Genomic DNA, 14,085 nt, shown 5'->3' with positions numbered 1-14,085 from the left:
ATTTGGAATTTCAACCCCATTGATATGTGTTTTGACAATTGGACTACCGAGATCTACATATTTCTGCATAGTAATTTTTCCCATCATGATGTCTGCAATTTTCCCTACCAGGTGGATTCTTCTTGTGTCTCTAGGTTTCCTTCCTGGTCTTTTAAGGCTCAACTCCTTTATTGTTTTTGCTAGAATAGGAATCTCTCTAATGGCTTGTAACAAGGGAATCTTGATACAGACATTCTTCAATTCATCTAGAAAATCATAGTCAGGCAACAAGATTTGTTTTTCCACCCCTTTGTCAATTTGTAATCTTTCAGGAAAAGGAGGTGTGGATGAAGATGCAGGTTGCTCAACTATAGGAGTTGTGGGGGTTAGCTCTTTTTCTTTTTCTTTCTGAGTGTTTGGGTTTTGAAGAGATGCTTCAGAACCCTTATTGGCTTCAAGAGATTCTTCCTCAGAAATGCCTTGATTTTGGGCATCTATAGAAGGTTTATCTAGAACTCTATCAGATCTAAGTTGTACATCATTGAGAGGAACAATCATATAGGCATGAAATTGTTGACCTTTTACCATGTAAGAATTTTGAGGGTTTTTATTATTGGGGTTTGGCAATGGCTGAGAAGGAAGTTGATTTGACTTCTATTGGAATGGAAGCAAGAGTTGAGAATTTGGGTTCTGTTGAGAGGGTTGTTGTTGTTGAAATGGCAATGATAGTTATGGGTTTTGATTTGGAAGTTGTGGAGCTTGTTGGTTTTGAAAAGATGGAGGATATTGATAAAATTGAGAAAATCTCCCATAAGGATTTTGCATACCTTGTACCCATGATTGAAAAGGATTTTGAGGTTGGGACCAAGGTTGTTGCCAAGGATTCCAATTTGGTGGGGGTTGAAAGTTCATAGAGTTGTTAAACCCTTGATTTTCTTGCCCCTGCCAAGGTCTCCTTGCAACAAAACAGAGAGACTCAATTGTATTTGGATCTTCTTGAAAGACAGCTTTGAGCCTAGGAATTGAAGGACAATCCTTGTTCTCATGATTCTCTGAACAAATCGCACATGTTTCTATAACTTTTGCATCCAAGGGACATTCCCTGAGAGCATGTTTTTTTCTACATTTTGGGCAAAATATGGCTAAAGCTTCAGCTTCTACTTTCTCCTTATTGTCGATCTTAAGAGTGTCTAGTTGCTCACTAAGACTCCCTAAGATATCAGTTTTAAATTCATCAAGCATATTGCCAATCTCAGCCCTACTTACTGATCCAGTTGCAGATTTTTTTGCTCTGATCAGAGAAGGATCTCTAGGCCCTTTTCGAGTTTTAGATTTTCCTCTTGAGAGATGAACACACAGTTCTGCTATATCATGAAGTGGAAATTGAGATATGTCTCCTTTTCCCATCATGTTCAAAATATCTATCCATTCATCTCTAATGGCTTTTAATAGAAGGGCTTTCAAGGTTTCTTCATCTAAGTTACTCATTTTTTCTCTTCTTGGATTGTATTGGAATCTTTCAAGTAAATCCTCCAAGTTTTCATCTTCTCTTTGTACCATTTTAAATACTTCATCCTTGTGGTTGGTAGGCATACAATAATCCATGTATCTATCCAGAAATGTTTGTTTCATATCATTCCAAGTCCTAATGGATTGAGTGAGTAATCCCATGAACCATTTCAAAGCAGCTCCTTTCAATGTTGAAGGAAACAATTTGAGTTTTTGAGAGTCTTCCAGATAATCATAGGTTCGACACACGACCTCAAACTCAAATAGAAATGTTTCAGGATCTTCATTTCTTAACCCATGAAATTTTGGGAGGACAGATGGCGAAATATTTTTCATTGTTGCTCGAGAATCCTCATCGACTATAGGAAATCCAAATGAGTTATCTCCATCCCTATTTCCCCCATTGTTACCTCTACCTCCTCCATTATTTCCTCCTCCCCCTCCTCTACCTCTACCTCTACCAAATCCGTTAACTCCCTCTTGTATCATGGTAGTTTTCTCAGAGATTTCAGAGTCCTCTAGTTCCTCTACTAATGGCGAACGAGGAGGAATTTCTCCCTCTTCTTCCTCAGATGATTCTACTTCTTCAATTACAATGTGTCTCCCTGTAGAAGAAAAGAAAGGATCTTTTCCTAATTCAGATTTGATGGATGGTGAGGAAGAGTCTCCTAACTCAACTACTGCCTCTTGAATTCCAGGAATCCAGGGCTAGGAGTGTAGGTTGGAGATGATGGAGGTGTCTCTTGTCTATTCCTTGAGGTAGAAGGAGTTGTGAAAATCTAACTCTTGGCTCTAGCTAAAAACCTTCCCCTAGAATCTCTTTCTCTATGCATGTCATTTTTTATTTTTCTTCAAGTCGGGCTAATAATTCTCTTTCTGATCTTCCAGGTCACTCTAGGTGCAAGAAGAGAGCATACTCAAGAAACTATTAAACCAATAACTTTCTCTTTTCTGATCCTCCAAATCACACTAAGTGCAAGAGGAGAGCATACTTTGAGAGATTATCAATTTTCCTTCCTTGAAATTTTTTTGTTTTGTTTTTTTTTTTTTAAGAAATTGGCTACCTAGTTTCACTTCCCCGGCAACGGCACCAAAATGTTTGGTCAATTTAGTGTGTTCTAAATTGCTATTTAAAATGTCAATCCGGGATTCGTAAATTAATGAAGTGAAGTGTACTGTATGTACAAGATAGCCATTTTCTTAGTCTTTTGTCATTTTTGAGTTTTTTTAGTTTGTTTTTGGATTTATCTTTTATGGATTCCCTAGTGTGTGATGGCGAAAATGAAAGTTAAGTATGGATGGTAATGGTGAGTTCTACAGTGATTTTCCAAACTTAAAAGTGTTCAAAAAGAAAGCTTTAAAATAACTATAATGAAATAAATTCTTAAGAGGAATTAAATGTATCAAACAATGAACTAATAACAATGGCCCAATATCCTTACTGCTGTATGAAAAAGAAAGTAAAAACTGAACTCAAAGCAACTCAAAGACTGAAAGCAAAGCAACTAATTCACACTACTTCAACTCTTCTGATCCTTTACCCTTCAGCTCAATCTACCTTATGGGAAGCAATCATGAACAAGTTAAGAAATATGATATCTAAATTGCAAGAAATTAAATTGCATAAAGGAAACTAATCACACTACTTCAACTCTTCTGATCCTTTACCCTTCAGCTCAATCTACCTTATGGGAAGCAATCATGAACAAGTTAAGCAATATGATACATAAATTGCAAGAAAGCAAACTAAATCACACTACAATAAGTAATATTTTGATTCCTTACTAATAGAGTCACTTGACTATAGAAAGAAACCATAAACAAATGAGTAGTATGATGTCTAAGTAGCAGAAAAATAAATAAACAAAACACAATTTGAAAAATGACAGTGCTGGAATTAAACTTCAGAAAATGAAAATTAGCAGGAAGGACAAGATGATCTCATATGTCAGTAGTTATCAAAAATATGAAAATTTGCCCGGGCTGCCTAAGAAAACCTGTAGAAAAGCACTGATCAGTTGACAGCTATAAGAAAACATAAATGAAAATGTAAACAGCAGTGAATTAAAAACATCAAAACAGCATGTTATATACAAGCTAATAATTATGAACGCAGAAACATAATAAAATCAAATGAGAACTATACAGGGCTTTAGTGCACAGGGGCCCTCAGCCACCTCAGCCAGTCAACGAACAGTCACAAAAACGAGCTCAGGAAAGTAGTCTTCTCATGTATTAAAGCAACAACAAAACATGTAAAACAGAGTACAGTGGGGTGATAACAACAGTTCAAAAATTATATCTCCAAAAGCTTCTACACAACGTTTATCAACGCGTTATTTATAATGAAAAGTGCTGTAACTAACTCCTAAATCTTATGCTGTTAATTGCCTTGCCGGAGACACGTAGATCTCCTCAGCCCGAGATCTAGCGTAATGGTCATCATGTCCATTAAATCCTCGGAGTGGTAGCTGTTGGATTCAAGTTACGGGGTTGATCTCCAGGTGTGCCGATATCTCCGTGAGCTGAGGACTATGCCACGTAAACCTTCACGTGCTCAAAACAGAGATGTGCCACCGCTAAATTCCTTGGTTGGCTTTTCCTTTGACCCTTGTTGACCGTGACCTTTTATGGATGATTTGGCTGATCTGAAGGGACACGTTCCTTGTACACGTCACCTGTAGCTTGCCCATGTGGCTCGTTTCTTCATAGGACACCTGTAGCATAGCCTTTAACAAAATGGTTGCGGAAACCTGTGCTGGCTGCGGAAACTGACAAGTTTCCGCAGCTGCCTGAACAAAAATCTAAACCAAACAACAGTCATAAGCATAGTTAGAAAACCATGTCAGAAGCTCTTTTTAGACTATAATGCAATGATTTAACAGCTTGGTGGATGAAGTAAGTGGAAAAAGAAGGCTGAGAGGGTGTATAGGAAGGTGCAGGTTTGAGGCTCAACATCTATGTTTAGAAAAGGAATTCCTATTTCAACACTTAAAAATAAATGGAGAAGCGTGCTTTTGATATTACAGAAATTCATTACGTGTGAGGGGAGATTCGAGTGCATGTATGTCTATCATATACGTTTATGGATGAACTTTCTAGAAAATAAAAGCATCAACCTCCCTTTCTTCCTTCTAAACAGTTTAAGGAGGATGGCTTCAAATGTACAGAAGAAAATAGAATTCATAGACACAACTATGTACCATCATGGGTTGGTAAAAATATTGGTTGAGTTTCATTTGAAAAGAATAGGAGATACTTGGGAAAACTTCCTGATAAGAAACTATTTCCAAGAGGCACCAGAATCACCTGAAGACGGTAATGTCAAAAGGAGTAGGAGGAAAAAGACCAATATGACCATTCAAAGAAAACTTGAGTCCTCCACACAGAAAAATGATGAAGAGCTGGTCTTTAAAAAATTGAAAGAGATCAGACAACAGATCAAGCAAAAAGGGAAGATGAAAAAGAAAGCTGGTGGAATTACTAGAAATAAACCTGAATCTTCATTACAACAAGATGATGAATAATTAATCTCTCAAAAATTGACAGAGATTAGGAAACAAATCAAGAGAAAAGAAAAGATAGGAAAGGAGAAAAAAGGTGCAAAGGAGGAGGACATAAACCCTCTACAACTTAGAAGGAGTTCTAGACTCTTAGGTATGGTAAAGAAGGTAACATCAAAGGGAATAGAGTTCATAAATCTAGAAGAAGAAACCCCAATACCACCTCCTGATAATGTTCCATTTACACACTCCTCAAAATTCCCCTGAACAATATTTCTAAGGTAGCCCCAGCAGAGGATCTCCAGGCATAGACCCAGTGCAGCAACAAATATACAATTATATAGAATCATTGGAGAAGAAAGTGCCTCAATGGATCCACAATCATCAGCCAATCCAGAACCCCTTGTCAATCCACAATAACCTCTAACTGACTCTCTCAAACATGAAATATATCAGTTAGAGATATTGAACACGCATATCAAGAAAGGAAATGAAACCCTGAGGGAACAAAGTAAATAGGATAAAACTATTCATGATAATACAATATTGCACCTAGGGCTATGGTACAAGAAGAATAGGAAGTTGAAGAGGAAGAATAGAAACTTGAACAGAACAGGCATCAACCTTAAATACAGACTTCTCATGAAGAAACCCAAGATGGCAGTCACTTCAAAGAAGAGCAAGAGAAGAAAATTAGATGGACTAGTAGAGGTGTCTGACCAGGTGCAATAGGAAAGAAGAATTCACATTTATGGAAAAATTTCATGGGGACATGGAATGATTTTGTAGTGGGGGTATGTTGAACCCCAGAATTACCCTCTCCTTGACAACTTTTCTCACTCCTTTCTCTTGCTTTTCCATAAGAATATAGATCCCCATAAATGATAAATGATAGATTTTGTCTTAAGGAGGACATTAAATGATTGACATGTTATACTTTTATGTTTTTTCTATTTGAATAAGTTTTTTCAAATTAGCTACAGAACGCAGCCTATTCTGCAACTAACTATGTGTTCCATAGCTACTTCCATGGTTTGGCAGGTTCCAGTAGTCAAACAAAGAAATCGGCCACATGGACATCTCTGGAATTGTCTCGACATGGATTCTATCCTAGTCACCAAACCCAGATCGATAAAAAAGGCAACTCAAGAACACAGTCAAAGGTGGAGTCAAACATATAAAACCCAGGAGCAATAGGACTCTTTGTCCACTCTTCATGGTTAATTAATACATCCAACAATTATGTTTTAGCATTAACTCAGATTAGCCACCTGTGTTAACAGTTCTGTGCAATCATCTTGCTCGAATTCAAGTCATGTGTAGCTGATCAAACATTTATGCAGTTCTATTGTGATACATGTACACCACTTGTAGCTAATTTTCCTCAAAATACAGTTAAGAATATTTTCTTTTAAAAACCAGTTGTACAAAACCGAGAGGGGTTCGAAGTTTTTGATGTATTAAGCTCAGACTTGTAGCTCCGTAATTTTGAACTTTTGTTCATGTTTATAATATAAAGTCGTGTGTTGACCAATGATCATTTGAAGGAGTATTTTCAACTAGTTAGTAGCTCAACCCAGTTAGTTGTAGAGGGCCCCTGCACTAAAGGAGGTTTTCGTTTCATTTTTTTTCTATTCAGTTTTAATTTCATCATTTTCTTTTAAAAGTGTTTGTAACTTACTTGATTTCTTGTAGTTTGATTTCTTTTGGTTCTGATCAGTAGCATAATATTAGAATTCAATTGTGCAGTCTTGTTTCTCCAATCCATTTCATAAAGGAAACGACTTTGTTTTTAAACGGAGTAAGGTTGAAAGTAATGAGGATGCATTGTTGATTAGTTTACTCATTGTTTTTGTTATTTATCTCCTAGTTCAGATTGCCAATGCACTATGTGAATGAATGATTTTGATCCCCATTTCAAGCTGATATCCATCGTAAACTAAATGGTTAAACATTCACTTTACACAAGGGTTGAAACCAATGAATTACTTTCTGCATGTTTTATTTAGTTCTTTAGACCATAAAGTACAGAAAGTTGCTTGTATTCCATCTCAAGAAAGCTATCTTTCAAAATTGAAGGTTTGGGTAACTAGAAGTACTTCAGTTAATTTCATTCTCTGTATTTATTTCAACTTGCCTTACAACTTTACCTTTTAATTTTAAGAATTAGATTCATGACTTAAGATTAATGACAAGATAAGACAGATGCTCTATCTTTCCTTATTTTAACTTAGATTTTGACTAGTTTTAAGCTCTTGGTTCGCCTTCAGGAAGTTTAGATTCAACTTCTCGTAGTTCAGATTGTACATCATTAGGAAAAAAAGAACAGAAACCCCCAAAAACAATATAAAATACAAAACAATGAAATAAGAAGGGTTAACTAAGAACATACAATGCACTACACTTCATCAGCTTACGAACCTCGATTGATAATTTATGCTAGCAATTTAGGAAACTAAATTGGTTAAACGCATACAGTATTGAAGAACTCCTACTAGATGGATAGAAACTGGTAATGCTTCTCTGAGTATGATTTTTGTAGTGGTGATGCTTCTGAGAAGCTTTGTTTCTCACAGGTTCCCTCAATGCGGCACAGTCTAGAGCCTTGGTGGTATGCACTAGGGAGCAATGATGGATGGTTCTTACATTGTCCAACCAAGTGTCATGAAGAATTTCAATCCCCCATTGTCCTGGATCTGATGAAAAGAGGAGGCATTGTGGGTAGCTTCTCTAGAATTGCTCTGAAATAGGCACAATCTGAGAGAAAATGTATCTCTAATTTGCAAGGCAAGGCATTGCTGATTGAAGTGCTTGAAGAATGTTGATAAAATTCTACCTAGGGTCCTGTAGATGAAATCAAACCTCCCTCTTATCTCATTTAGACAGGAGATTTAAACATAAAGTTCTCCTTAGTCTCTACCTCATGCAAAGAGCAAAGTCTACAAATCATTTCTACGAGGGTAAGATGGTGATCTATCTCAACCATCAACTGATGTGAGCACATCTAAAGCTACCAAGAGGAAAGGGAAGCCCAACACATGAAACTGGAGATAGTATGGCCAAACAAAGGAGAGAACTATGCCTTCTATTGTTTAGTTCTTGTCCCATATTTCTGACAGGTAAGTGATTAAAGATGTATAAAGGAGAGAACTACACCTGTTTATATTCACTTCTTGTTCCATATTCCCAACTCATTCCTACTCAAGCAAGACATTTATTTTGTCTCATGATTACCCTGATAATCATGATTGTGATATTGCATTAGTGCCACCATACCCAAGCCTTCTTGCTGTTGTCTGTTATAAGTTATGATTTGGTTTTAGTTGATGGGGCTCCCATCTTATGGGTTGTTGAAACTGACTTTGCATTCATTTTCGAGTCCTTTTCTATAGATGTGTATATAGCAGAGATCTTGGCAGTACTCAGTAATCCTCTGCTATTTGCATATCTTGATGAAGAAAATATTTGACATTCTTACTCCCTCTTAGGGGGACCACAAGCCTAAGCTTGTCTTTTCAAAGTGTATATCTAGCAGCCTGCTCATCATGAGATCCATCCTCTTTGTAGATAATAATTTGATGCAATCAAACATGTCATAATTTAGGCACTTCTCTTCCATAAACAGGGATGTCGTTTGTTGGGAAAGGTCAACAGGCTCTTTGAGACTAAATTTGTAATCATCAGTCTCTTATTCATTTTCCTCAAATTCCTAAGGGAGCTTCAAAGGAGATTTATAGGCATCATAAGTCAATAATGCAAGAGAGGATCCTTTCATGGTCCTATCCTTTTGAGGTGAAATATCAGGGAGTCTGCCAGGATCTTCTCAAGTTGTCTATATCTAGATAGCAACTTCTTCATTTCATCAAACCTATTTTTTTTTTTTCATGATGGCCTTTTAAAAAAAAACAACTCCCTCTAGAGAGGATCATCTTCTAAACCCACTATATCTAGAGACAAATGATCTTTCCCAAAGCATAGATATCGAGTTTGTCTGCAATTGTACAAAGTGCCAAGGTTGTCCATTCTGACAGGGATTTTATAGCTCCCTCTAAGGTCTTACCTAAGTTGGACATTCAACTTTTCTCCTCTTCTTTAGTATGAGATATTAATATGTTGTATTGATAGTACCTCAATATTACAGGTACTCTGACTACATGGAGATTCCAGGAGGCTTGATCTGAGATTGCTTTGGAATGATTTGCTCCAATTCTGATTAAACCAAGGTGACTAGCCTTTATTAGTATTGTTACATATATAGTCATATCAAAGAGGACCTTTATTACCAGACTTGAATCAAGTCATCCTTCCACCAAAATTCTACAATAATGTAGAAATTTTGAACATAATGGGACTACTGCTAGGTAGATCCCAATCTTCCTATTGTTGAACAAGACTTCTGTAGGGATTAATCCTTTAACTGTTGAAAGTTTGCTTCAAATGAACCCTTTACTATAGAAGATTTGATTTTATCAAAAAGATTATGGAATTGACTGGTAGATCAATATGGGAGACTACCCTTATATATTCTATACCTTAGTTTTGAATAAACCCTTCCTTAATTAGCTGAGATAAAATGTACAATGAGATATACCAACATACCTCCTGGAGTAAATATTAAATATAATTTTGTTCACAATTATATTTATGAACACAATGAAATAACTAAGAGAGATGTTTTCTTTATTATCAATGTTGTCAATACTTTTGTCAATCATAAAATGTCTTATAGTCATTAGGATTTCATTGGAGATGAGATTTCAGCATATATCTCAAAAATTCTACAGGATATTGACGTCATAGTATATATGTATTCAAGATGCCATATATCTAAAATACAATGAAAGGTTTAACGAGCATATGCATTCCTATACCTATTAATATTTTTTAATTCATTAGCAACTTCTTGATGATGCAAGAATCAATTGTTTTGAGAAATCTCAACAATTGGCCCTACATTTGCTATCTCCATTATAGTCCAACCCTTCGATGCACTGCTCTGATTTCCTTAATATATGCCAGTCAACCAATCTTTCCTTTATTTAATAGAGCCACTCAGTGATACACCATAGATCATATCAAATTTAGATCTAACAGTCCAGATCTTTTATCGCAATCGGATATCACTATGGGAAAGCACCTAGGTCTCAGCATACACATATATAATGTTGTGATGTGATATATTCAATGGTCACATCACCCATCGCATATCGCAGGTTACCAAAGCTTCAGACCCACTTCCTTTCTGACTGATATATTGCAATGCGATGGATCGCAATCGCACGTCGCAAGGTTTCACAACCGGAGGTCCTACCATACACCAATGCTTTGTTGCGATGTGATATTTCAGAGATCGCACATCACAATTCCTCAAGGCCTGAGGTCCGCTCCCTTGTAAACAAACATTGTGATGCGATAAGGGATAATCCAACGGTCAGCGGGGTTTCGCACCGTTGGTTGGAACTTAGATCAATGGTTGGGACTTAAGTGGGCATCAACACTATTAATAATATAAAGGCTTGCGATTCTTATTAACTCTTTGTTTTATATCGTGAAGCATGAAAATAGAGAAACATTCGACTTTGTCCCGAATACAAATAAACAAAGGCAAAACGAGAGTCTTCAATGGAAACGACACATTAACGCACACTGAATCATTTATTTAATACAATGACACTTACATAGTCTCGGCCCTCTGGCTCAATTACAACAATTAAAAAGACCCCTGTTTTAGTATGGAAATCCTGGCTCTATTACTTGACTCCCGCTTCCTCAATCCTCTCTCATCTTTTCCAATCTTTTTGCATTACATATTTCTTCTTTTTATCAATCTAATCCTACCTAAAAAATCAAGCTTTATTTTTAAACATCTAACAGTCAAATATCTATTTTCCAGCTCTATCACACACCTATGCTAAGAAACTTATCTTTGAATCTAAAATAAGACACTTTCTAACTATTACAATAGTGAAATACAACTCATTTCTTGAGATATCCAACCCTCTTGGTAAGAACTAACTTTTGATCACTCGGGTCAGTGAAATTCAACTTGTTTAGCCACAACATGTGAACGGACTTTCACATTGCCGGATAAGTCCAGATGCTCCTACATCACTTGAAAAATATAAATGGAGTCATACTATGATATTGTGGCAATGTAAAATTGCCTCACTGCTATATCAATTCTCTAATCATCAGCCTCTTATTCATTTTCCTCAAATTCCTAAGGGAGTTTCAAAGGAGAATTATAGGCATCATAACTCAATAATGCAAGAGAGGATCCTTTCATGGTCCTATCCTTTTGAGGTGAAATATCAAGGATTCTACCAAGATCTTCTCAAGATGTTTATATCTAGATAGGAACTTCTTCATTTCATCATACCTGTTTTTTTATTTTTCATGATGGCCTTTAAAAAAAAAAAACAACTCCCTTTGGAGACGATCATCTTCTGAACCCACTATATCTAGAGACAAATGATCTTTCCTAAAGGATAGATGTCAATTTTTTTTGCAATTCTACAAAGTGCCAAGGTTGTCCATTCTAACAGGGATTTTATAGCTCCCTCTGAGTTCTTACCAAAGTCAGACATTCAACTTTGATCCTCTTCTTTAGTATGAGATATTAATATATTGTATTGATAGTACCTCAATATTATAGGTACTCTGACTGCATGGAGATTCCAAGAGGCTTGATCTAAGATTTCTTTGGAATGATTTTCTCCAATTCTGATTAAACCAAGGTGACTAGCCTTTATTAGTATTGTTCCAAACATCTCCAGTCATATCAAAGAGGACCTTTACTACTACACTTAAATTAAGTCATCCTTCCAGTAGACCTTTGCAACAACGGAGAAATTCTGAACATAATGGGACTACTGCTAGATAGAGCCCAATCTTCTTATTGTTGAACAAGACTTTTGCAGGGATTAATTCCTTAACTGCTGAAAGTTTTATTCAACTGAACCCTTTAGTACGGAAGATTTGATTTTGTCAAAAATCTTATGGAATTGACTTCCCAATCAATCTAGGAGATTGCCCTTATATATGATATACCTCAGTTTTGAACAAACCCTTCCTTAATTATTTGAGATAGAATGTACAATGAGATATACCAACAGACCTCCTGGAGTAAATACTAAATATAAGTTAGTTCACAATTATATTTGTGAACTGAATGAAATAACTAAGAGAGATGTTGTATTTATTATCAACATTATCAATACTTTTGTCAATCATAAGATGTCTTACAGTCATTAGGATTTCATTGGAGATGAGATTTCATCATATATCTCAAAAATGCTACAGGATATTGACGTCATAGTATATATGTATTCAAGATGCCATATATCCAAAATACCATGAAAGGTTTAACGAGCATATGCAGTCCTATACCTATTAATATTTTTTAATTCATTAGAAACATCTTGAAAAATATAAATGGAGTCATACTATGATGTTGTGCCAATGTAAAGTTTCCTCACTACTATATCAATTTTGTAAAGCCATGCATATTTGAGTTGCATATGATGACTAACGAGCATGCTGTGAATTGAGAAAATACCATAGATTTCCATACAAATGAGATTTTTTGATAATATTTGTAGGTTGTAGATATGATATATATACATAGTAGTCTTAATGCAAGACTTGGATTTACTGCAAATGATTTGAGGCTAGAATAAGAGGGTATCAGATTTCATTGTTTTGAATGAAGAACCAAAATTTTTTTCTTGTCTCATACAATTTTCAACAAGAGATAGCTTGATGCATTGAATAATCACCTGAATATGTTGCTTTTAGTGTCAATGGGAGTAGGAAGGACCCACTTGTAATTGTTTGTCTTTGCTTAGCCATCCTATCTCTTCAAGCCTTGTAAAGTGCAACAAATTTGTTGTAATTGTTGAAGTTCCCTTAGCAACTCCCAAGATTTTGGAACATGGTGATTCAGCTTTCAAGATACTTGGAATCATCTTTATTTGTCGTGAACCCCCTTTTTTTATATACCAAAATCTCAGAGACGCGCATAGGTTGATCCTTTACCTTCAATAAGCATCTGCCAAATGGAAAACCCCGAACACTACTCTTTTTCAAACCCTCTTGATTGATGCCACAAGGGCCGAGGAGACTTTACCTTTTGTAGCCTTCTATACTTCTCTGTGAGACAGACAAAGCCCTAATACAAGGTTGAAGGCATGTCAATGAGCTCAAGAATAATATTATAGATATTTCTTTCCAAACTAAATTAACTAAAGGGGAAAGGACAAAAAACGATCCATTGTTTCAATAACAGACATAAAATCCTTGGAAAATGTACTTCATGTGATTCCAAGCTATCAAAACTTAGCTGAACACATAGCTACCAGAAGTGGACTTTGAAAGGCATTGAGTGATTTGAGTAGATTAATTGATTCATACATCAAAATCTTCCCAAACACTCTTTTTTAACCAACCTTTCATTTAAAGAGAGAAATGGGTACACCTACAAAAAGGAGCTTTCCTGGCACTGTTGGTGTGTTGTGTTTTCACCGACCCTACCCTAGAATTACTGGGGGGAAATAGTCATAAAGTACCAATAAAATAAGTAATTGTTGACCTGCTAAGATTCACTCTGGTTCAAGTCCCTGACAATCTGTACTTTTTGTCAAGGCTAATAGCACAATTGTAGTCTAGTTTACATTAAGAAAAATGCATGGTATGGTCAGAGTGCCCATAAACCTTGCCTTGTCATCAATAATGATGCATACAAGAGTTCATTCCATGTGTCTGGAACTCTAGGTAAGCACCAGCGGCTGCAATCTTGATACTTTTCTGGAGTCAGTTGCTCGTTTTGAGAAAGGTATTTCTTGCAGTAAATAGAAGGATGAGCATTCTTGTGGTAATCTGTGATTCTAGTGATGTTTAGGTAGGTTACAGGTGTCTTTATCTCCTTCATCACAGACTCCAGTACATCCATCATTGGCGGGTATTGTTTGATATAACTCTCGTTGAAAATTGGTTGAGATTCTTTGTGGCACTTCCCACCTGAATTCCATTGCCCTCCACTGCATTGTAGAAATTTAAGCAAAAAATTTACATTCATATGTTTTTAACAGAGGTC

Source organism: Pinus tabuliformis, chromosome 1_2 (assembly GCF_031772625.1).
Source record: "Pinus tabuliformis cultivar Carrire ecotype Pingquan chromosome 1_2, CPIR1, whole genome shotgun sequence".
In the NCBI taxonomy this organism is placed as follows: domain Eukaryota; kingdom Viridiplantae; phylum Streptophyta; class Pinopsida; order Pinales; family Pinaceae; genus Pinus; species Pinus tabuliformis.
Note: the sequence above shows the minus strand (reverse complement) of the source record.